The 23124-nt window shown below is 45.4% G+C and overlaps 1 protein-coding gene and 1 non-coding gene across 2 annotated transcripts in view; one reads left to right on the forward strand and one right to left on the reverse strand.

Moving 5' to 3' along the window:
* Positions 1 to 11005, reverse strand: part of BCAR3 (BCAR3 adaptor protein, NSP family member) — a 294360-nt gene extending 283355 nt beyond the window's left edge. Inside the window, exons 1-3 of the mRNA XM_012439670.2 lie at positions 10944 to 11005; positions 9587 to 9730; positions 7343 to 7440 (exon numbers count right to left, since the gene is read on the reverse strand). The gene's annotated coding sequence lies outside the window, so the exon portion shown is untranslated. The remainder of the gene's footprint in view (positions 1 to 7342; positions 7441 to 9586; positions 9731 to 10943) is intronic.
* A 519-nt stretch (positions 11006 to 11524) lies between these two features.
* Positions 11525 to 11609, forward strand: TRNAR-UCU (transfer RNA arginine (anticodon UCU)). Its single transcript is given in 2 exon segments — positions 11525 to 11561; positions 11574 to 11609. It is a non-coding gene; the product is annotated as a tRNA-Arg (tRNA).
* Positions 11610 to 23124: the final 11515 nt, after the last annotated feature.

The following is a 23124-nucleotide window of genomic DNA, read 5'->3' on the forward strand; positions in this document are numbered from 1 at the left end:
TTTATTATGCAAACATGGTCTACATTTGGCTGTGACCATGATACTTGTATACGTGGTTTTACCTGGAGGCTGCCATGACACCTGTAAACATGTTGACAAGGAACAGAGGGTGGGAGATGCCATACTGAAAGTACCTGGCTTTCAGGTACTGTTGCCTGCATGTACATATAAAAGCTCCTAGTTTGCATATCTATGCCTGACTTCTCAGGCTGATTTTTGTTAGAGAAGAAATGGTTTGGGGCTGCTTTTCATTAAAGGAAAATTCCACCGAGAACTCTCACACTTTCTAGCTGTGCAAAAATTATTTCTTAATAACTCCTGTATTACCTTGGCATCCCAAAGTGCTGGGGATCACAGGCATAAGCCACCACACCCGACCTAAAACTTTGATTAAATTATAAATTTGCTATGTTTTTCCCTTGTTAACCTGTCTTTTGTTATAAAAAGTGTTGGCTGTGAGCCTTATGATGGGTGAGAAAATGTACCACACATTTCTGTCCCTAGAGTGGCTTACTTCCAGACTTTGTTACTGAAATGCTTTTGATCTGTGTCCCCACCCAAACCTCATGTTCAACTGTAATCCTCAGCATTGGACGTGGGGCCCAGCAGGAGGTGACTGGATCATGGGGGTGGAGTTTATCGGTGATTTATCACCATCCCCTCTTGGTACTGTATAATGATAGAGTTCTCACAAGGTCTGGTTGTTTAAAAATGTACAGCACCTCCCCACTCACTCTCTCTTCCTCCTACTCTGGCCACGTGAAGTGCTCACTCCCTCTTTGCTTCTACCATGTTTGTAGGTTTCCTGAGGCTTTCCCAGAAGCCAAGCAGATGCCAGCATCATGCTTCCTGCACAGCCTGTGGAATCAAGAGCCAATTAAACCTCCTTTGTAAATTACCCAGTCTGAGGTATGTTTTCATAACAATGTGAGAATGGACTAACACAATTACCTAATACAGAATAAAGTTCCAGTTCATTTAAGCTTCAGTTGCTCTGTGTTGTGTGTTTTCTATGCTTCATTCACTTACTTGAATATAATTGATACACCTTCTTTCTTTTTGCTCTTTCTTAATTTCCCCAAACTTCAACGAGCTACCCATTCAGCTCCCGTTCCTAGTCTCTCCTTCCTTTTTACTTCTCTGTTGCTTCCAGATTTACCAGGGAGCTATATTAATCCATTCTCAGTTCAACTTACTTTAAATTCTTATTTCTGCTCCAAGATCCATCTTGTTGAAGCTCTGAGACTGCTACTCCTTCAAGATTCCTAGCCAGTCAGTTTCCATTTATCTCCCTCTAACCAGTCCTATGAGTAAGCCATATCAGGTTGGGTTTTAAACATTGTTTTCCAGCTTGCAACATGGAGCCACAGTCTCACATTCTAGGTGCCATCTGTAATGACTGGTACAGTGTGGGTGCCAGCCCAGCAGCGTGGTGGGTGGCCTACTCAATGGGAATGGACTCTGGCCCTTACTCCATGTTAGCACCTATAAGCTCAGTATCAGCCCCAGTCATAAATGTACTTGAAGAATTAATTCATTGATCCACCCATCCATTCAACACCCACATGAGTCACGTTCAAGGCTCTAGCATGAACTCTATGAGGACAATATCTACAGGGTCTTTCCATGTATCATTATTGTTTGCCACAGGTGTAGAAATGACAAACCCTTGGCCAGCAAGTAAGATAATCCAGAGAAACAGAGGGGAAGGGATGGCCTCTCTCTTTCTCTCTTTATGCTTCTGCACTTAGTCTGTTTTGCATTGGTATAAAAGAATACCGGAGACTGGGTAATTTATAAAGAAAAGAGGTTTGTTTAGCTCACAGTTCTGTAGGCTGAGAAGTTCAAGGGCATGGCCCTGGGCTTCCAGCAAGGGCTTTTGTGCTACATCACAATATGGCAAAGGAGATCAAAAAGGAAGTGAACATGTATGAAGAGGGAGAAAAACCTGAGGAGCATCCTATCTTTATTACAACCCACTCCATGGGAACAAATCCATATCCATGAGAAGTAATCCAGTCTAGCAACAGAGAGAACTCATGTACTACCAGGAGAACAGCACCACGCCATTCATGAAGGATCCACTCTCATTACCCTAATACCTCCCACTAGGTCCGACCTCCAACACTGCCACACTGGGGATCAAATATCAACTTGAGTTTTGGTGGGGACAACTAACTGTATCCAAACCATAGCATCTCTCCATTACTAGTGTGGAAAAACTTGATGCTAAGTAGCCCTCCCCTTTCTGGTCATTTTGCAGTCTGCTACTGGAGATCGGAGAAAAAAGGCATACTGACCTTACCATTCTACAGATGAATTCACAGTTATACGATCACACCGTCAGGGATCCAGAAGTAAATTAATTTGCATTCAAGGGCAGACATTCCAGAGCAAGGAGGGTGATTTCAGCCAGTGCATTTGCTACTGGTTGTGACTATCTACCTGATGTCTTGAGATATAATAAAATACACAAAATGAATCATTTCAAGGAAAAAGTGGGCAAGGACCAAAAAATAGTGAAATAGTGAGGACCATCCCAGTGGGCCCCATGTCCTTCAGATGAAATAAGACATATTCTGAGTCTAGTTCCAAGTTTCAGTTATTTAGTTATAAACTAAAGCAAATAAAAACTAAAAAGTGCTAGGCGTGGTAGCTCATGCCTGCAATCCTCACACTTTGGGAGGTGGAGGGGGGCCGAGCACTGGAGGTCAGGAGTTTGAGACCTGCCTGGCCAACATAGTGAAACCCCATCTCTACTAAGAACACAAAATTAGCGGGGCATAGTGGCACACGCCTGTAATCCCAGGTGCTCCGGAGGCTGAGGTGAGAGAATCGCTTGAACCTGGGAGGTGGAGGTTGCAGTGAGCCGAGATCACGCCATTGCACTCCAGCCCAGGCAAAAAGAGCAAAACACCAACTCAAAAATAAATAAATAAATAAAATAACAAAACAAAACAAAACTAAACTAAACTAAAAAGTGGGCAATGTATATAGTTAGATTCAGAAAGCTGAATGACAACAAGATCTCAGTTGGGACAGGGATTGTTGGTGTCATTTGTAGGTCTATAACAGGAACATACCACAGGGAAACAGCAGAAGTCATGGAAGTTTAGATACCTCTCACTGGAGGATTTTCTTTATCAATCAGCTTGGTACTCAAGTATGGTCATCACCTAACTGAAGTCGTAGGCCTGATCCTTCTGACTCAGAAGAAGGAAGGCAGCCAGGAGCTATTCATCTGCCTCTTCTAAATTGGACTGAACCTACAATCTGTTAGACACCATTAGCAATATAACTTTTCTTCCTCAGTTGCCCCACACAATGAGAAGTAAAAGGTCCTATTTTCCTCTTGAGTCATTTTTTGGGCCAATATATCAGATTAATTCTGAGCTTATTGATGGAGTTTTGAGATTTGCTTATTAAGGATTTAAATTAATGCTAATAACAGAAGACCAAGTGGAATAATGACAGTTTGAATACCTAAGCCCTAAACCAATGCCTCTGAAAGTTTAGTGCAAATGAGTCACATAGGGGATCTTAGTGATTTGATTCAGCAGGTCTAGGGTGGGGCCTGAGATCCTGCACTTCGAATCCGCTCCTAGGTAATGCTGATGCTTCTGGTCCATGGTCAGCATTTTTGTAGGAAGGCAGAGGGCATTGTTTACAAATTTGGCTATATAGGAGAATCACCTACGGAGTTTTAAAAAATGCTGATGCCAGGGTCCCATCCCCAGAAATTCTGATTTAACTGGCCTCACTGTGCATCCTGGGCGTCACGATTCTACAGCATGATAGAGTTTGAAGACCACTGGTCTAACAAGTCTGTTCCTAGTTGCCTGCCGATTCTTTCCTGATCTCTTTCCTAGGAGAAACTGCTGAAGTCCAGGGTACCTTTGAACTTGGGGACAGATGCCTGGATTCAATCCTGGTGCTTTCCTTGTGGTTTGCCTTCCCATCTTGGAATGGGGCAATGATCTTGTCTATCTTAGAGGGTTGTTATGAAGATTAAGTGAGGTCTGAGATACATGAAGAACCCAGAAAAGGGCCTGGTGTGATGTTATTATTACTTCACTATTATTTTCAACTGCTAAACAGTTAATATTCACTAAGCTTTAATAGACAGTTATTTGTTGTGAGACCCAGGACTGGGGCTCAGAATGCCTTTCCTCCCAAATACACTTACCAAAAAGTCACCCTACTAGCTTGTTGAGAACTTGAAAGGCAGAGATGTCATTCTGAGGGGAAGAAATTTAAGACCTACTCCCCCAAATTGGGTCACTGAAAGCAGAAATTAGGACATTGAAGATCAACTTCTACTTCCACAAAGGCATTAAGGCATTTATGGAGTGTCCACAGTGTACAGGGCATTCTGCTAAGCCTTGGGGAGAATTACAAAACAGCTAGAAAGCATGGATGTTTGGCTTACAAGAGCTTCTGCCTTAACACAAAAGATAAGCTAGGCACATAGTCAAGTAGGTTCCTTACTGCCTACAGGACTCATTCATTTGTTCAATCAAAATCCAAAGCTGCTTGTCGTAAGCTAGCCACAATGCTAGGGATTAAGGTTACACAGATAAAGAAAAAGAAGACATGTTCCCCCCACCTTCCTCTCACTCCCCTAAGATACTTATTGTCTGAGAGAAGAGACAGAAAACCACACAGAAAATTATAGAGCTGTGAAAGTACCCTAGGAACCCAGGAGTCCCTCCCCACCACCACCAGACTAGGCTGCAGACGAATGTCTGGGAAAATTCTCAGAGGAGGTGGCATGGGGCTGCTCAAGACAAGCTCCATAGCCCTGCATTTGAAGCACTTTGGGATCTTTGCCTCACTGACTTTCTTAGCTGTATCTCCTAAGTCATGCCTATTTCCTATACTCATCCATGCTCTGCCGTCTGACTTTGCTCAAGATTGCAAGGTCCATGGTAGCAAGGACAGCATTTGTTTTCTTCACCAAAGTGTCCCAAGAGGCTTGTAGAGAGCCTGGCTAGTCTCAATGCTCAAATGAATGAATATGGTCTTTTGTTTGTGCAGGCACCAGCCTGGTCAGCCTTGAAGCCCCAAGTAAGGCTCAGCCTTTGTGCAGCCATCTTAACACCAGAGACAGGTACCTGCCACTTACAAGATAGTCCTACCTTCTTCCTGAGTCTACTACTTGGATCTGGAATTGGTGGTGCCGCCTGCCTCATATATAATATACCTGCATCTGCCTCAGTTTTCCTTCATGACTAGACCTCTTCTCTAAATACCAGCCTACCAGGCTAAGTCTGAAATCAGTCTCCCAAGCCCTCCCCTTTCGGGGCCAGATCATGTTCCCTTTATCCTCAGCTTTGACTCGTGTCCTCTTGTGAACAGGCTAATGGCACAGAACCATGCCTGACTTTGTCACCAGTACTCTGAACTCCAATGACCTTTACCGGCACCTGCTGCAACCAAGGCCACGTTTGTGGCACTCTTTTAGACACTGTGCACTGAACTGCTCAGCCGCCATCATTTTCCCAGCCTTGACCTATCTTCTTCCTCACATCCCCTGAGTCTGGTTTCTACTCCTGTGCCCCAGCCACAGCATTCCTTGTATGCCAGTCGGTCCTAGGTTAGATAGCTCATTTTAAATGCAGCCTCCCTCCTTAATTCCTTCTCTCAGAATGTAATCTCTGCCTTCCCTGAAGTCCCATATCACCACACCTGTACCTCACTTAAAGACCTTTTTACTTTACATCACAGCTTTTTGTGTACCTGACATTCTTTCTTTATTTTTTTTTTAATTCAGGGACTCCCAGTTGATCTTGGCTCACTGCAACTGCTGCCTCCCGGGTTCAAGCAGTTCTCCTGTCTCAGCCTCCCAAGTAGCTAGGATTACATGTGCACATTATTGCACCTGGCTAATTTTTGTATTTGTAGTAGAGACGGGTCTTTACCGTGTTGGCCAGGCTGGTCTTGAACTTCTGAGCTCAGACAATCCACCCACCTCGGCCTCCCAAAGTGCTAGGATTACAGGCATGAGCCACCGAGCCTGGCCTGTCATCCTTTCTATAAAACTTGTAGGCCAAGCACATGCTTTTTTCATCTTTGTATGCCCCGAGGTCAATACAACTAGACCCTCAGACAGCTTGCTGAAGAGATGAAGAAATCATTCAAATTAAATAGGATGCAGCAGTCTCCCTGACCCTCTAGCCCACTCCATTCAGCCTACACATCCCTCCTACAGTAATCACTCTAAAGCACAGCCTTTCTCACGCCAGATGGGAACCATTGCCACATTCCTTATCCTGAATCAAGTCTGCCCTAACCCCTTTTGCCATATCTGGCTTGGATCCTACCTTCCCAACCTCATCTGTTGACACATCTTCCATCACCCCAAACTGTACTTCCATAAAGACCCACTCGACCCTCATTTTTGTCTTGATGCCTGCTTTTCTTCATCCTAGAAAATTGTCATTTCCTTCCCCTATTCTTGGCCACCTAATGTGGTTTGGCTATTGGCCTGGCTCAATAATCAAACTCAGCACTAATATATTTTAGGATGAAAAAGGCCTTCATTTCAATGTTTTGAATAGATTTTAGGATGAAAAAGGCCTTCATTTCAATGTTGTGAGTAGATTTTTTTTATTTTTTATTTTTTATTTATTTTTGAGATGGAGTTTTGCTCGTTACCCAGGCAGGAGTGCAATGGTGCGATCTCGGCTCACTACAACCTCCGCCTCCTGGGTTCAGGCAATTCTCCTGCCTCAGCCCCCTGAGTAGCTGGGATTACAGGCACGCGCCACCATGCCCAGCTAATTTTTTGTATTTTTAGTAGAGACGGGGTTTCACCATGTTGACCAGGATGGTCTCGATCTCTTGAGCTCGTGATCCACCCGCCTCGACCTCCCAAAGTGCTGGGATTACAGGGTGAGCAGATTTTATCTAGCAAGAAATGAGTCTTACTAAGTCCTTAAGGGTGGACGGTACCCTTGTTTTGGGAAATCATGTGGTGGGAAAAATGAAAATAAAAATGTGTGCACGCCCTCCTGCCCGCCTGAGTGGCTGGGTGGGGGTCGGCCCACACTCAAATAAAATAAAATAAAATAAAAATGTGCCTAAGGTTCTAGAACTGAGAACTGTGAGAAACTGAAGCTGAAGATAGATGTTTTCAATCTGAGAAGCTGCATTCTGTTTGGTAACAGAAAGGAAATGTACAGCTGAGTAGGAGTGGGGTAGGGAGCTGCAGAATGTCCCTCCAGTTGCAACAAATTTAGCTGATGCTGAATCTGTACTGCCCTTTGTTTCTGCAGGATGTGGGGTTTCTTTATTGAGAGTTGCTTACTAACACAATAGCAAATGTTTGTTACACACTTACCATGTGCCAGGACTGAGATAAATCCTTGAGAGGATTAACTCTTGCAATTCTCATAATAATTTTATAATTTTTCAGGCACAGAAGTTAAGGATCCTGTCCTGCAAATAAAGGTAGAACCAAGATTTGAACGACAGGGGCCTGACTCCACAGGCTGTACTATTAACCCCTACTATCAGTTTTTGTTTTTTTAACAAGCTCACCCTTTAAAAATTCCTTTTCAGGTATGTTTTATAATTAGTACAATAGTGCATGCGTATTCTTTGTGGATGCAAACTCAAAAATTTTTACTGGTAGGGATACCCCATCATTTTGCCACTTTTTCACATGCTACCTTGCTTCATTTGCTTATTGCTTCACATTCATAGACTGCATTTCTCCTAGGAAATTTGGAGTGTCCTTGAAGGTAGGAATTATGTCTTAAACTTTCACTTTATTCCCACAGTAGGCCTAACTGTATTGTCCCTAAATACTCATTGAATTGAATTAAACTGGTACTCCACAACCTTATCCCTCTGGAGTAAAGCAAAGCTAGTGAAAAAATATATAGAGCAGAAGTACAGTTGATTTCTAGAGCTTCTGGGAAGGCTGAAATCACTAACCACACAGTAACTTAAAAATAATCCTGCTGTACCAACATTAAAGGTGTTACTGCAGATTCCCAAAGATGTATAATGCATCTAAACTTTAAAACACCAACATGCTGGGTGCAGTGGCTCACGCCTATAATCTCAGCACTTTGGGAGGCCGAGGCAGGCAGACCAAAAGGTCAGGAGTTCACTTTACCAGCCCTGACAACATGGTGAAACCCTGTCTTTACTAACACAAAAATTATCCGTAGCACATTCCTGTAATCCCAGTTACCTGGGAGGCTGAGGCAGGAGAATCGCTTGAACGAGGGAAGTGGAGGTTGCAGTGAGCCGAGATCTTGCCATTGCACTCCAGCCTGGGTGACAGAGCAAGACTCTGTCTCAAAAAATGAAAACAAAACAAAAACACCAACATGAAGCTGTGTTTAATTTAGGGCTTTGCTCTCCAGCAAACTCAAACTGCAGATGTGCAGAAATTAACCCAATTGAAGATGGTTATAAACCATGCTTTGACTCCCTCTGTTGGCAGAAAGGAAGTGGCTGCTTTTTCACTTTTGAGAATTCTTGGTTCAGGTTGTACAATGGCTGTTTACTGTACATACAGCCTGAGAAAATTCAGCCAGATTAGAAAAGGGGAAAACAAAACCCACCGAATCTTTCTCCCCAGATGGCAACTAAATACTCTTTTCATTTTTCTTACATGGTAACATTGCTACCTATAAACTGCTTATTAATTGTTCAGAGAACCACAACACACCTGACCATGTTTGGCTGTGACTTTCCCAGTCTTCTCCCTCTTCCTTTTTTTTTGAGACGGGGTCTCACTCTGTCACCCAGGCTGGAGTGCAGTCGTACGATCATAGCTCACTGTAACCTCAAGCTCCTGACCTCAAGTGATCCTCCCACCTCAGCCTCCCAAAGGAGTCTTCTAATTGCAGAGCACAAAAACTACAACCTTGATAGCTCACAGGAGGCTGCACTCAAGCCTGGTTTTCCCACACTCGCTGCTAACACTGTATCGCCAATATTTTTCATAATATAAGATTTATTTTGGTCTCATCTAGTAGAAGGAAAAAAATATCTAAAAGTATTCCTTTGATTCATTAAATGGAATTAAACACATACACATCTTTCCTTAGTACATCGTTTCTTTTCCAATTCCCCCTTTCCAGAATTTTTATGTATGAGTCTCAATTGTCACTTAATCACGTCAAGGACTCCTCATCATTTGAGATTTGGCTCCAATACCACCAGCAGAATTCCTCCGTATGGTTTTCCCACAGGCACACAGAGCATCTCCCCTCCCATTGGGCTGTGAGCAACTCCTAGGACCAGTGGAGACTCTGAGATGCCACCAGTGCCTGGCGTATTTCAGAATTCCAAAAAGATTTGTTTAAATAAATACAATTTAAAACCATATTTCATTTTAAGGGCTAATTTTATCCACGTGAGAATTCCCCATGCATGCAATGTGAAGACATTTTATTTCATTAAAGGGGCATAACAATGTTTTATATATATATATATATATATATATATATACACACACACATACATACACACACACACACACATATACAGCATGCTGTCAAGAAATTTTGTTTACATTACAGTAGAATTAAATAGGCCTGGCACCAAACAGCGTTCTGCCACTTACTGTTTGGAGAGGTGATTTACCATTAGCGTCCTTGCACGTTCTTACGATGTGCCAAGAATGCAAGACCCTGATCACACTTTACTTGGGCCATTTCTCAGCGTTGTGTTTGCAGCGAGCAATCTTGAGGGATGAGATAATGTCTCCCTACGGAACAAAGAGCAGGCTTGCTTACTGCTCACTATAACATGGTGGGTTCCCCAAGCTCAGCATACCTCTTCTCTAATGCAACCATCTGTGTGTAAGCATGCATCTGGGCCTGTGTGCTTTGTTCCTGTGAGAATTAGGGTCCAGGGAGCCAACATAAGCTTGGTGACGCTCTGGCTACTGCTTTTGCTGTAATAGTCTTTTACCTCTGACTCAGAAGTCTGGGGTGTTCTGTCAGCATTGATGAAACTGTGAAAGCTAACGTGTTAGTTTGCAAACATAACAAAATATCAGCTTCTTCACAGTTCTCCACGCTCACTAGCTGGGTGTCCCTACACGAGTTCTTTAACCTGTCTTAGATGGTTTCCCTCCTTTATATTCTAAAGGAGACGGTAGTGTGCACCCGCCTCATAGCTTACTCTTGGGCTTGTTAAATATTTAAGACCGTAAAATCCCTACCACACTACTCTTCCCGGGAGTTCCCTTTCCCTTTTTGAACTCTGCCAGACTATTCTGCAGTGAGGCGGCGGGGGGAGGGGGGCGTGGAGCACTGGGTGGGCTGCGGCTGGCGGGTTTGGTGCGGAAACAGGCTTTGGACGAGCGGGAGAGCGCGCCCAGGGGCAGCCCTGCGAATCCTCCGTAGGCGGGGCCGGGCGTTCGGTTTCGCTGCGGCAGTTGCATAGCAACCACGCGGCTTTTATTTAGCCCGTCTATTTCGAAGGGCTTCGGGGTCTTGCGGATGGGGATCACTGCAGACGCTGGAGACCCGCTAGCCCCCACCCAGCCACTTCTCAGATTCGTGGCGACCGCACCCTTCCGGGCAGCGACGCCAGGCCTTCTACTGTCCCCGCCGCCCGCACCCCCGGGAAACGCCGCGGCCGCGCTCGGGAGCGCGCCCTCCGGCCGCATGCACCCGCTCACGCATGCTCCCAGCGCTCCCACGCGTACTGTCACCCTCCCATATGCCGCCCACGCAGCCGCGGGCCCCGGGCGCGCGGGCTCGGGACGGCTGCTCAGCGTCCCCGGAAGCAGGTGCTGGAGGCAAGATGAGCTCTCGGAGGATGCCGCGGAGCGGGGCGCGTCGCCCTCCTCAGTCCACCAGAGCCCGGATACCTCAGAAATTCGGCTCTGGGTCTGTGGGGAGCGAAATGCAACCCAAACCCCGTTTTTCCGATCCCCGCGCAAATAAACACGCACAAGCACGCACACAGACCTCGCCGCGGCAGGCTGCAGGGGGTCTAGGCGGCCTGGGCCGCGAGGGAAGAGCCCAGGCCTGAGAAGGGGTCGCCGCCTACGTCTCGTGGCCCGAGGGGCGGCCGCTCGGCCTCTGCCGCTCACCGGCGCGATGTAAGTGCTCGGCGTCACCGACCCGGTTTAACGGTGCAACGGCCGGCCTGGGCCTGCAACTCTGGGGTCCCGGCCGGGCGGGAGCGGCCGCCGGAGAGACCTGGTAGGCGGGGCGCTTGGGGTAGGAAGGGAGCCGGGGAGGGAAAAGCGCGACCGTGATTTGTACGGCTGGGCCCGGACCGGGCAGGAGACCGGGTTGCGGCTGCCCTCACACTGACCAGCCGGGACGGCAGACTGCGGCCGCCCTTCGCTCAACTGGCTTGCCGACCTAGTTGAGGGGCGACCACTGCGGGGAGGTCGGGAGCCTGCGGCCCGTGTCTAAGGCGGATGGCAGTGCCCTGAGCGCGGCGGCGGGGTCTCGACACTGACGACTGGAAAGGCGGTCGGAAGACAGCGGGACCGTCGCCTCTGGCTTAACATGGCAGATGCGCCGAGACTCCAACAGGTGGCTCCGTGGCGCAATGGATAGCGCATTGGACTTCTAGAGGCTGAAGGCATTCAAAGGTTCCGGGTTCGAGTCCCGGCGGAGTCGTGGTTTTTTTTTTTCCCGTCTCCCTACTATTTATCTTCTGCCCCAATCATGTCTGCTTTTTCTTTCTTTTTTTATTTTTTGCTAAACAGCTTAATTCGTCTCTCATTCCCTGCTCTAGCAGTCACTGCATTACGGTCCTTTCCTCTCAAGCGGGTCGCAGGGCCCCGCGCCCCTCAGCTCCCCGGGCCTCGGTGGCGCAAGGTCCGGCTCAGCCGACTTGGCAGTCGATCTAAGTCCTGAGAAGAGCGGTGGCAGCGGCAAAGGAAAAGAAGCGACAAAAAAGCGAGGGGTCGCGGTTTTGGCCTAAAGGAGAGTGCAGGGGAGGCCCGAATCTCGGGTGACACCTCCGCGCCTTGAGCGGGGCTGCGGCTGCGAGGGAGGGACGAGAAAACGCGCCTACGCCCTGCGTGGACTGTGCCAGCTGACTGCCTCTCCAGCATGGAGGCTTCCAGGTGAGCAGGCAGGCACCCGAATCCCAGCGGGAGCCCGTCAAAAATGGAGATTTCTGCTGTCACTCTGGGACTCTAATTCGGTCAGACTGGGGCGGGGCCCAGGATCTGCATTTCTAAGGTCGCCCGCTCTCCTCCCCCATTATTTCAGTGCAAAGAGGTCCAAGGCCCACTGCCCATCAGCTTCTCAGGACAGGAATTACTGTATCTCTTTTTCTGACAACTCTTAGCTTTGCACAAGCTTAGCAAATAAGGAATGAATGAAACCTTAAAACTCATAAAATACAATGAAAGATAATTCACACAAAAGATGCAAAATCCAAAATTGTCAAAAAGGGTACAGGGAAAAGTAAACATCCTTGTTATTCCTATAGGCCAGCCTTGCAATTCTCTCCACAGGCCATTAGTGGTAATGGTTTCTTGGAAATATTTTCAGATTTATTTTATGATCATGTCAGCATTTTTAACATCTATTATGTCATAACATTAATGTTATTGATATATGTGATATGTATCCTTTTAAAAACACAAATGATTGTATGCTATACTTGTTTTACTTAGGAATGAATACATATAGAGCTGCCTTGTTCCATTGTGCATACGTATGGTAATGATTTAACAGTCCCAATAGCTGGACATTTAGATTTCCAGTATTTTCCTATTACAAATAATGCATCAGTGAACATCCTTGTTCTTATATTATTGTACACAAGTACATCTGTCTGTAGGACAGATTCCTAGAAAGTTGAATTGTGGCTGGCACAGCGACTCACGCCTGTAATCCCAGCACTTTGGGAGGATGCCAAGGCGGGCGAATTACCTGCTGTCAGGAGTTCAAGACCAGCCCGGCCAACGTGGCAAAACCCCATCTCTACTAAAAATACAAAAATTAGCCAGGCATGATGGCACACGTCTGTAATCCCAGCTACTGGGGAGGCTGAGGCAGGAGAATCACTTGAGCCTGAGAGGTAGAGGCTTCAGTGAGTCAGTCGTGCCACTGCACTCCAGTTTGGGCAACACAGCGAGACTCCATCTCAAAAAAGAAGAAAGTTGAATTGCTGTTTCAAAGGTTTGTGTATTCTTAATCTGTACATTAATAGATATTGGCAAATTGCTTCATAGAGATTTATCCATTTTTCTCTTCCTAGCAATGTGAGAGTGTCTGTTTCCACACAACCCACATGTTCTCAAAAGGTGGCTTCTAGCTGTGATTTTAATTCATGTACATATATTTTAAAATAAATTTTATTATTATTACTATATTTGAGACGGTCTTGCTCTGTTGCCCAGACTGGAGTGCGGTGGCACTATCACAGCTCATTGCACACTCAACTTCCTGGGCTCAAGCAATCCTCCCACCTCAGCCTCCCAAGTAGTTGGAACTACAGGCACATGCTAACATACTCAGCTAATTTGTAAATTTTTTTTGTAGAGATGGGGGTCACTCTATGTTGCCTAGACTGGTCTTGAACTCCTGGACTCAAGTGATCCTCCTATCTTGTCCTCCCCAAGTGTTGGGATGACAAGCGGGAGCTACTATGCCTGGGTTGTGCCTTTTATTATGAATCAAGATGATTATCTTTCCACACATAGAATAATTTGTAATTTTTTCCCATAATTTATCTGTTCTTGAGTTGTGTTCACTTTTCTATGGTATCATGAAAAACAGCCGTTTGTGATATATGTTACAATTCCTCTTCAGTCTGTTATTTGACTCCGTTTGTGGTATTTTTGTTTTTCTGTCTTACAAAAATTTGGGGTCATACTATAGGTTGGGGTCATACTATGGGGTCATACTAGGTTTGGGGTCATACTATACTCAGATTATTAAGTAATTTCTTTAATGGCTTTCCTTTTATGGTTTTATCTTCGCTTCATCTGGAATGTGTTTTTGTGTAAGGAGTGAAGTGGAAGTTTTGTCCCAAAATCACTTTTAATGAACACTCCTACAGTGAACACTCCTACACAGCGCAATTTGAAGTGCCACATTTATAATTTCCTAAATTCCCACATGCATATGGGTTTCTGGATTCTCTGCTGCATGTGGGTTTCTAGATTCTCTGCTCTATTCCATTGATCTTTCTGTCTTAATTTTGATTCACTAGAACTGTGCTGTTTTAATATCTAGTAGGGTCAGTCCTCTCTCATTACTTTTGTTTAAAGATTTTTCTACCCATTCTTGAATTATTTTTCCATCTAATACTACTACTTAGCACTTATTTGGCATTTGTCATGTGCCAGCTACTATTCTCAGTGCTCTATGTATCTTCATTCAATCTTCTTGACAGCCCTACCAGGCAGATATTATTATCCCCTTTTATGGAAGAGGCATCTGAGACAGAGAGGTTAAGTTACTTGTGCAAGGATACACAGCTAATAAGCAGCAAGCCTGGATGAGAACCCAGGAAGGCTGGGTCTATGGGTAAAGCCACAATTCTTTATCATCATTTCACATGAGCTTTAGCTACAGCTAGTCTGGCACTAATTTTAGGAGGTATTTTTGTTGGAGTCTTGTTATATTTATAGATTAAAACAATTGGGCTAGGTGCCGTGGCTCATGCCTGTAATCCCAGCACTTTGGGAGGCCAACACTGGTGGATCACTTGAGGCCAGTTGTTTTGAGACCGGCCTGGGCAACATGGTGAAACCCTGTCTCTATTAGCTGGGCGTGGTGGCACATGCCTGTAATCCCAGCTGTTTGGGAGGCTGAGGCATGAGAATTGCTTGAACCTGGGAGGTGGAGGTTGCAGTGAGCTGAGATTGTTCCAGTGCACTCCAGCCGGGAGCGGGAGCGGGAGCGGGAGCGGGAGCGGGAGCGGGAGCGGGAGCGGGAGCGGGAGCGGGAGCGGGAGCGGGAGCGGGAGCGGGAGCGGGAGCGGGAGCGGGAGCGGGAGCGGGAGCGGGAGCGGGAGCGGGAGCGGGAGCGGGAGCGGGAGCGGGAGCGGGAGCGGGAGCGGGAGCGGGAGCGGGAGCGGGAGCGGGAGCGGGAGCGGGAGCGGGAGCGGGAGCGGGAGCGGGAGCGGGAGCGGGAGCGGGAGCGGGAGCGGGAGCGGGAGCGGGAGCGGGAGCGGGAGCGGGAGCGGGAGCGGGAGCGGGAGCGGGAGCGGGAGCGGGAGCGGGAGCGGGAGCGGGAGCGGGAGCGGGAGCGGGAGCGGGAGCGGGAGCGGGAGCGGGAGCGGGAGCGGGAGCGGGAGCGGGAGCGGGAGCGGGAGCGGGAGCGGGAGCGGGAGCGGGAGCGGGAGCGGGAGCGGGAGCGGGAGCGGGAGCGGGAGCGGGAGCGGGAGCGGGAGCGGGAGCGGGAGCGGGAGCGGGAGCGGGAGCGGGAGCGGGAGCGGGAGCGGGAGCGGGAGCGGGAGCGGGAGCGGGAGCGGGAGCGGGAGCGGGAGCGGGAGCGGGAGCGGGAGCGGGAGCGGGAGCGGGAGCGGGAGCGGGAGCGGGAGCGGGAGCGTTGAATTAGGATGTTGAGTCTTCCTGTGTAAGAGCAGCAAGAGGAAATAAAGAACAGCTATGCCTTTTCATTGTTCAGTAGTAATTATGTGTTTATTACTATCATTGTATGTGCTCTTCTGGAGTGTGTATCTTGCCTTTTTTTAACTTTATTTCCAGATAGTTTATGTTTTTTGGGGGGACATTGTTTCCTCCACTATATTTTGTAACTGGTTATTATTTATATATCAGAAGGCTTTTGATATTTTAAATAATAATTTTATATCTCATTAAATTATCTTACTATTTAAAATAGTTTTTCAGTTCAAAATCACAATGAGATACCATTTCACACCCAGTAGGATGGCTATAATAAAAAAGACAGACAGGCCGGGCACAGTGGCTAACACCTGTACTCCAAGCACTTTGGAGGCCAAGGTGGGCGGATCACCTGAGGTCAGGAGTTCAAAACCAGCCTGACCAACATGGTGAAACCCTGTCTTTATAAAAAAAAAAAAAAATTTAAATTTAAATTAAAAAAAAAAGACAATAGAAGCGTTGGCAAGGATTGGAACTCTCATGCAGCACCAGGGGGTTGTAAAATGTGTGGCTTCTTTGGAAAACAGTTTGGCAATTCCTCAAAAAATTAAATATTAGAGTTACCATAGGACGTAGCAATTCCACTCCTAGGTCTATCTCCAAGAAAACTATACAAAAATACAAAAATTAGCTGGGCATGGCAGTGCATGGCTGGCGCTACAGCCATGCACTGCCATGCCCAGCTAATTTTTGTATTTTTTTGTAGAGATGGGGTTTTGCTATGTTGCCCCAGGCTGGTCTCGAACTGTTGGGCTCACGTGATCCACTTGCCTCAGCCTCCCAAAGTGCTGGGATCACAGGCGTGAGCCACCGTGCCCAGCCCCCATCTTATCTTTATAATAAAAAGCTAATTTTTATAAAGTTAAAGGTAAAGCAAGAAAAAAAAAATCTTAATGCTAAGGAGGAAGGAAAAAAGAGTATCTACCTGTTCCTGGATCAATTTCAGACAGGTAGCTCTAATACTGCTTATCCATTAAAGATTTCTCAAACTTTCTTTTTAAAAAAACATTTATTGACCCCTTATGCTCTACTATATGCTGGATCTCAGTGATTAACAAGCCCATTAGGAGCCCATCTGTTAAGCACCTCTAGGAACTCCTCCTGATACTACTGGAGAAACACAGAAACTAAATACCTCTTTTCAGAGTGATTCCAGCAGGGATTATATCCTGTATGTCTTGTACACTGTGTTGAAGAGTGTGGACTTTAACCCTAAAGACAATGGGTAACCACTGAATAGTTTCTAGTTGAGAAGCAGTAGGATCAGATGTGTGTTTTGTATCATCTGTCTGGCTGCAAAGTGGATCACGGATGGGAGTAACACAAAACCGGAGGCTGTAAGACCAGTCCAAGGCAGTTGGAGCTATCTAGGTAAGAAAATGATGAGGGCTGGAAGCAGGGAGGTGGTTTGGACGGAGAGTTAAGCATACAAACTGGAGATGTTTCAAGGGAGGCCAAATAGATGGGCCTTGATGAATTAGGGTTGTAAAGGAGAGAGGGAGCAGTCAGAATGACTCCCATTTCTAATTAGGCAGATGGGTGGGTGCTGAAGTAGTCACTGAGACCACAAAAAAAGGAGAGAGAATTGGGTTTGGGGATGGGGGTGGAAATGAGTTCAGATTTGCAGATGTTGAATTTGAGGTCCCTCTGGAACATCCTGGAGAAAATGTACACCTGGCAGCTGCATATACAATCCCAAGCACATAACAGCCTCTCAGTAAGTATTTATAGAATGAAAGAATATCAGGAGGAGAATTATAGGAAGGGAGATGTATAGGGAGAGAGAAGGAAAAGAAGAGGAGGTCTGCAGCTCAAGAGACAGATCTATGCTTGGGATTTAAATTTCATTATCCTACAGATGGCACTTGAAGCTCTGGACATAGATGAGATCGTGCAGGGAGAGTGTAGAGCAAGAAAAGATGAGGGCTGAGGACAGAAACCCAGCACAGACATTTGAAGGACAGGCAAAGAACAAGTCCTTCAAAGAGACCAGGAAAGGGTTAGGGTTAGTGTCCAGAGAGATGGGAAGAGATGCAGGGAAAAGGTGTTTGCCCAAGAACCAATGGAGCAAGTTTCCTCTGGAGGAGAAGGGAGTCAAGAGGAAAAGAGAAACACCTAACATTTTTTGAACACCTGCTTTATGTCAGAAACTTTATTTAACTTTTACCATTTAATTATCCCCTAATTCTACGAAGTGTGCATTATCCCCATTTTACAGAGGAGAACGTTAAGATGCAAAGATGTCCTGGCAGTCAGGTGAAACGATTAGCCTAGGAATGGTAGAAAAATGGCTGTCCTTCTGAGGAAAAAGGGAAGGGGGCAAGATAAACGCATGAAGGTAGAGAGGGGAAAACTGAAGGTGTTCATGTTTGAAAACCTAGTTTCTTTGTGCTCTCTTTTACAGCTCTACCTCATATCTAGGACCCAAGGAAGGTACTGACAAAGCGGAAGCTGCCTTAAAGGATGAGACACTCCTACCTTTTTGTCGCCTGTGACCAATACAGATTCTAAAAGATTCTAAAAGACCGGAGATGAGGAGCGGTTTCATACCAGTTTCCTCCTTATCTGGGGCCTTCTACATCCATCAGTTTATATTTTATAATCCATTCACCTTCAATATGTAACTTTTGAGTAGTAGTTTGTGCAGTGAACCATGCATGAAGGAAATTTACAAATATGAGTGAGATAGAGTGCATTTTCTTAAAAGTTGAGCCTAGTGAGGGACACGGAGAACAGACTGGTGATTTTATTAGGATTAGTTTCGGCTATGAGTGTGACAGGACACCCACAGTAACGGCGGACTTTATAAGATAAAAGCTTTTTCTCTCTCATGTAAAAATAGCAGCTACCAGGCAGCTACTTAATCATGAGAGATCCAGGTTCCTCCTTCTTTTTTTTTTTTTTTTTTTTTTGAGACAGAGTTTCACTCTTGTTGCCCAGGCTGGAGTGCAATGGCACAATCTTGGTTCCCCACAACCTCCGCTTCCCGGGTTCAAGCAATTCTCCTGCCTCAGCCTCCTGACTAGCTGGGATTACAGGCATGTACCATCACATTAGCCTGGCTAATTTTGTATTTTTAGTAGAGACGGGGTTTCTCCATATTGGTCAGGCAGGTCTCGAACTCCCGACCTTAGGTGATCCGCCCACCTCGACCTCCCAAAATCTAGGATTACAGGCGTGAGCAACTTCGCCTGGGCCTTATTCTTCCATCCTCAAAATGCAGCTTCCACTTCCTGCTCCAAGATGGCTGCTTCTGGTCAATATACCAGGAGCCATCAGGTCAATGTACTAGCTTGTGGGAAGGAGATGAAAGGACAAAGAAGGGCCCTACTCCAACCTCATCCAACTTTGAAGGACAGTTCCTAAAAGTTACACATACCACTTCTTCTACTCACATCCCATAGGAAGGTAGGAATTACAGCTTTTCGCTCAGGTGGCCACACTGTCAGCTAAAAATCAAGTGTCCTGTAACTACAGAAGAAAGAGGAAAAGTCCAGCAATTTCTGCTAGTGATGCTGAAAGAGGTGTGAAGACAGCTGTAGTACAAGACAAGCGTGACAGAGATGTACACTGATTCTGTGCCCACAGATTAGTTAACCTGTGTCTCAGTTTCTCACTTATAATAGCACCTACCTCATAGATTTACCAAATGCCTAAGTTATTACATACAAATGTTACATATGTACATATGAACCTAGGTACACAAGGGTAACGTAAAAATAAGTTTTATTTTTAAGTCCTTAGAATAGTCCCTGACTTAATAAGTCCTATATAGACATTTGTCAAATAGAAATAAGTGGAGGAAAAATAAGCACAGGCTAATGGAAGTATATACATCAGTGGAGACAATCTGAAAAAGGTGTTCTGAAGCATGTGGACTATCAGCTCTGTGGTGGCTAGGATGATTGCCTTTCCGGTGCACCCCTAGTACCTAGTGTGGTGCCTGACTCAGAGGAGATGCTCAAAGTATTGGTTGCTGAATAGGCTTCATGTCATTACTATTTTGTTAGGTGAAATGGAGGCAGGAAAGATATTTTCGGTGGAATTAACCATATGAACAAAGACATAAAGGGTGAACCTGTCATGGTACTTGATGTGCATGGAACTCAGTATATGCTGATTGAACGCTCAGATCGAGTAGTTTGGTTTGGCTGAAATGTATCAGTCAGGTTCAGACAGAAAAACACATCACTCTAGAGAATTTAATACAGGGAATTGTTCCACAGGGGACAGAAATGCTGAAAGTGTTGCCAACTCAGATACTGCAACAGTAGGAAACCTGTCATCCCTAGCGCCAGAGGGACAACGGGAGATGGTGTTACCAGAACCTGGAAGCCCGAGTCATCTGGCTGGTGGGGGCTTGGACCATGGTGGGGCCGCAGCCCAAAGCAAGGCAGAGGAGAGAACTACCCTGGTTTCTCTCCTTTTGCCCCTAGGTCTTTTGTGTCTTACTGGGAAGCCAGTTGGCAAGGGAATCTGGAAAATGTAGCTTTCTGCAATTCAGACACTCCAGAGCAGAGCAGAGAAAGGGCTGTGAAAAGAGCCGAGAGAGAAATAGGCAAATAACTAGCACAAGTGAAGTTTAGGGCATGAGCAGGGAAGCAGTGAATATAAACCTGTGGTGGTGTCATTTTGTGGAGTGGCTTGAATGTCAGGTCTTGAATTTAGGGCTTTCTGTGTTTCATTAGGCAGAAGTGAGCCATAGAAGATAAAAAGCAGTATGGCCTCATTCAAACTGTTTAATGGGGAGGCTGGGCGAGAAAAGGGAAACAGTAGCTTCCCTTTGAGTACTTATTTGCTAGGCACAGTGCTAATTTTTATTTAATCATCTCAGAAAGATAATGTGCCTGTTTCTAGATATGTTAAATTTGAGATAACTTCCTCGTACTTCATATGGGTAATTTGCACAGTTGATGTGAAATGTGAGTCTGCAACAGAGGGTGGGGGATAGAGATGTAAGGATGGAGACTCTGGGGTCTTCTGAAGGGGTGAGAGCAGAAGTTGAAGGAGAGGGAGGACAAGATACTCAAGTCAAACAGTGTAAAGAAGATGAGGGCAGGCATTCGGGAAACCAGTAAGTGGTGGATAAAGTAAGAAAATAAAGAGCAGGTAAGAGAAGCAGAAAAGCTGATCTTGCAGAAGCAGAGAAGCTCAAGCTTCAAGAAGGGGGGAAGATCAGTAGTGGCAAATGACATTGCCTGGTTAGAAGGGATGAAGACTGAGGAAAAAAAATTGACTATAGCAGTAAGGAGGTAGGAAGGAACAGTTTCTCTATACTGTTGGGGCCATGAGGAGCTAATGCAGTCTTCATCAGATGGCCGTGGCTAATTTAGTGGAGAAGTAAGTAGTTTGCTAAGGCTAGGCGTGAATGTTGGGTTCTGGGAGAATGGAAGTGTCCTGTATCTCCTGTGCGCTCTTTGGGTATAGAGGCTGCATAAGCTGCACTGCTGTATCCAGTGCTTATATAATGCACAGGGCTCAATTATTTGTGTTATCTGACTTGCAGGATGAATAAATTTGGCAGAAAGTATTTAAAGTTAAATAAATGGATTGTGGAGTAGCAGTGAAAACCCAGCGGAGGGTCAATTCTTTCCTGAATCTCAATAATATAGACTGATAACAGCGTTTTCCTCGACTGGGATTGGTACGTGAAGAGTAACAGAAACCACAAGACTATTAAGAATAAAGAGACTAGTGGGGCATACAGACTTTTTGAAATATTTGATGAATTGGGTTCAGATTTTTTAGGGAGAAAAATGTATCTTCATGAGGATAGAGGATTCAGAGAATGAACGGCTGAAAGGCTTGAAATCATTTCACAATGTTTAGGGGGTGAGACCCAGGCATCAGAATTTTGAAACCATCATAGATAATTCCAAAGTGCAGCTAAGGCTAAATTGGAGAGAACTGAAGGGAAGGCTAACAGGATAATAGATTTGGGTAGTCTAAGAATCTTGACCACTAAATTCTCAAATAATGAGTTTAAGGCCATGATGGTGATTCATTAACATTAACTGGAAATGAGGGTTAACTGGAATTGATAAAATTGAGCTTGAGGAACTATACAGCCATCTTGATTTGAAGGTATATCTTGTATCTCCTCCTGGGAATTATCTTTGCACAAACTTATGTAATCTTACGTATCATAGTTCATTTTGAGATGTCTCATTTCTTTGATAGAACACTGATCTGCTTGTAACATTTAATTATAGGTCATGGTATTGAGCCTACTTCTTGGAAGCATTTCTCCACTTTAAAAACTATGTGACAATAAGAAGAATTGCACTTTACATTTTAATTAGATGCCTGGGGAATTGGTTAATTAGAAAGCCCATTTTGTTTCAACCCTTACGGAAAACTTTCAATAAAGATATTAATCTAATTAAATAGTAAGTACAAATTCTATTAAGTAAACAACTGGATTTTTTCAGTGGTTTGGGATCTATTGTAGGTAATTATTCTGAACGATAGTTGTCACTGCCTGAAAGACTGAATACCTGGTATATATCTCAGAAATGTTAACTTTTTTCCCCATTATATTTTAATCTGCTGCTTCCAAGAATGGAATCTCATTAATTTATACCGGTTACTAAGGACATTTTCCCAGTTTTCAGTAACAGGAGTATTGGTGTTTCTCTAGAGCAGCTGGTTTATCATACAGCAGAACACTGAACACAAAACTGTGTTGGAACCTAGCCAGAGCCCACCTTTATCAACTGTAGTCTTAACAGCATCTACTTTGTCTTAAAAACATTTTGGGCAGGCATGGTGGCTCACACCTGTAATCCCAGCACTTTGGGAGGCCAAGGCAGGTGGATCATCTGAGGTCAGGGGTTCAAGACCAGCCTGGCCAACATGGTGAAACTCTGTTTCTACTAATAGAAAAATCAACCAGGGGTGGTGGCAGGCGGCTGTAATCCCAGCTACTCGAGAGGCAGGAGAATTGTTTGAACCCGGGAGGCGGAGGCTGCAGTGAGCTGAGATCATGCCACTGCACTCCAGCCTGGGCAACAAAGCAACAGTCTCAAAAAAAAAAAGCATTTTGGAGCCAGATGGTGTATAAATATAGCATTCTTTTAGAACCCTTTCAAGATCTTTCTTGGGTATCTTGAAGGTCTCTTTCACCGGCACACCTGACTCTGGCAGCCCTTTGTACTCGTCACACTTTTCTGGTATATCTTAAGTCTTCAAATAGTTCCAGTTGGCTAAGCATGATGGCTCACACCTGTAATCCCAGCACTTTGGGAGGCCGAGGCAGGTGGATCACTTGAGGTAAGGATGACAAAACCCATCTCTACTAAAAATACAAAAACTAGTTGGGCATTGTGGCATGCCCAGTAGCCCCAGCTACTTGGGAAGCTGAGGCATGATAATCGCTTGAACTTGGGAGGCTGAGGTTGCAGTGAGCTGAGATGGAGCCACTGCACTCCAGTCTGGGTGATGGAGTGAGACTATCTCAAAAAAAAAAAAAAAAAAAAAAAAAAAAAAAAAAATTCCAGTAGATGAACTGAGTTTAGTGACACAGGCCAAAGTCAGTAAAA

The sequence above is a fragment of the Aotus nancymaae genome, unplaced genomic scaffold (genome assembly GCF_030222135.1).
Source record: "Aotus nancymaae isolate 86718 unplaced genomic scaffold, 86718_ANA_hifiasm-v0.15.2.pri h1tg000122l, whole genome shotgun sequence".
In the NCBI taxonomy this organism is placed as follows: domain Eukaryota; kingdom Metazoa; phylum Chordata; class Mammalia; order Primates; family Aotidae; genus Aotus; species Aotus nancymaae.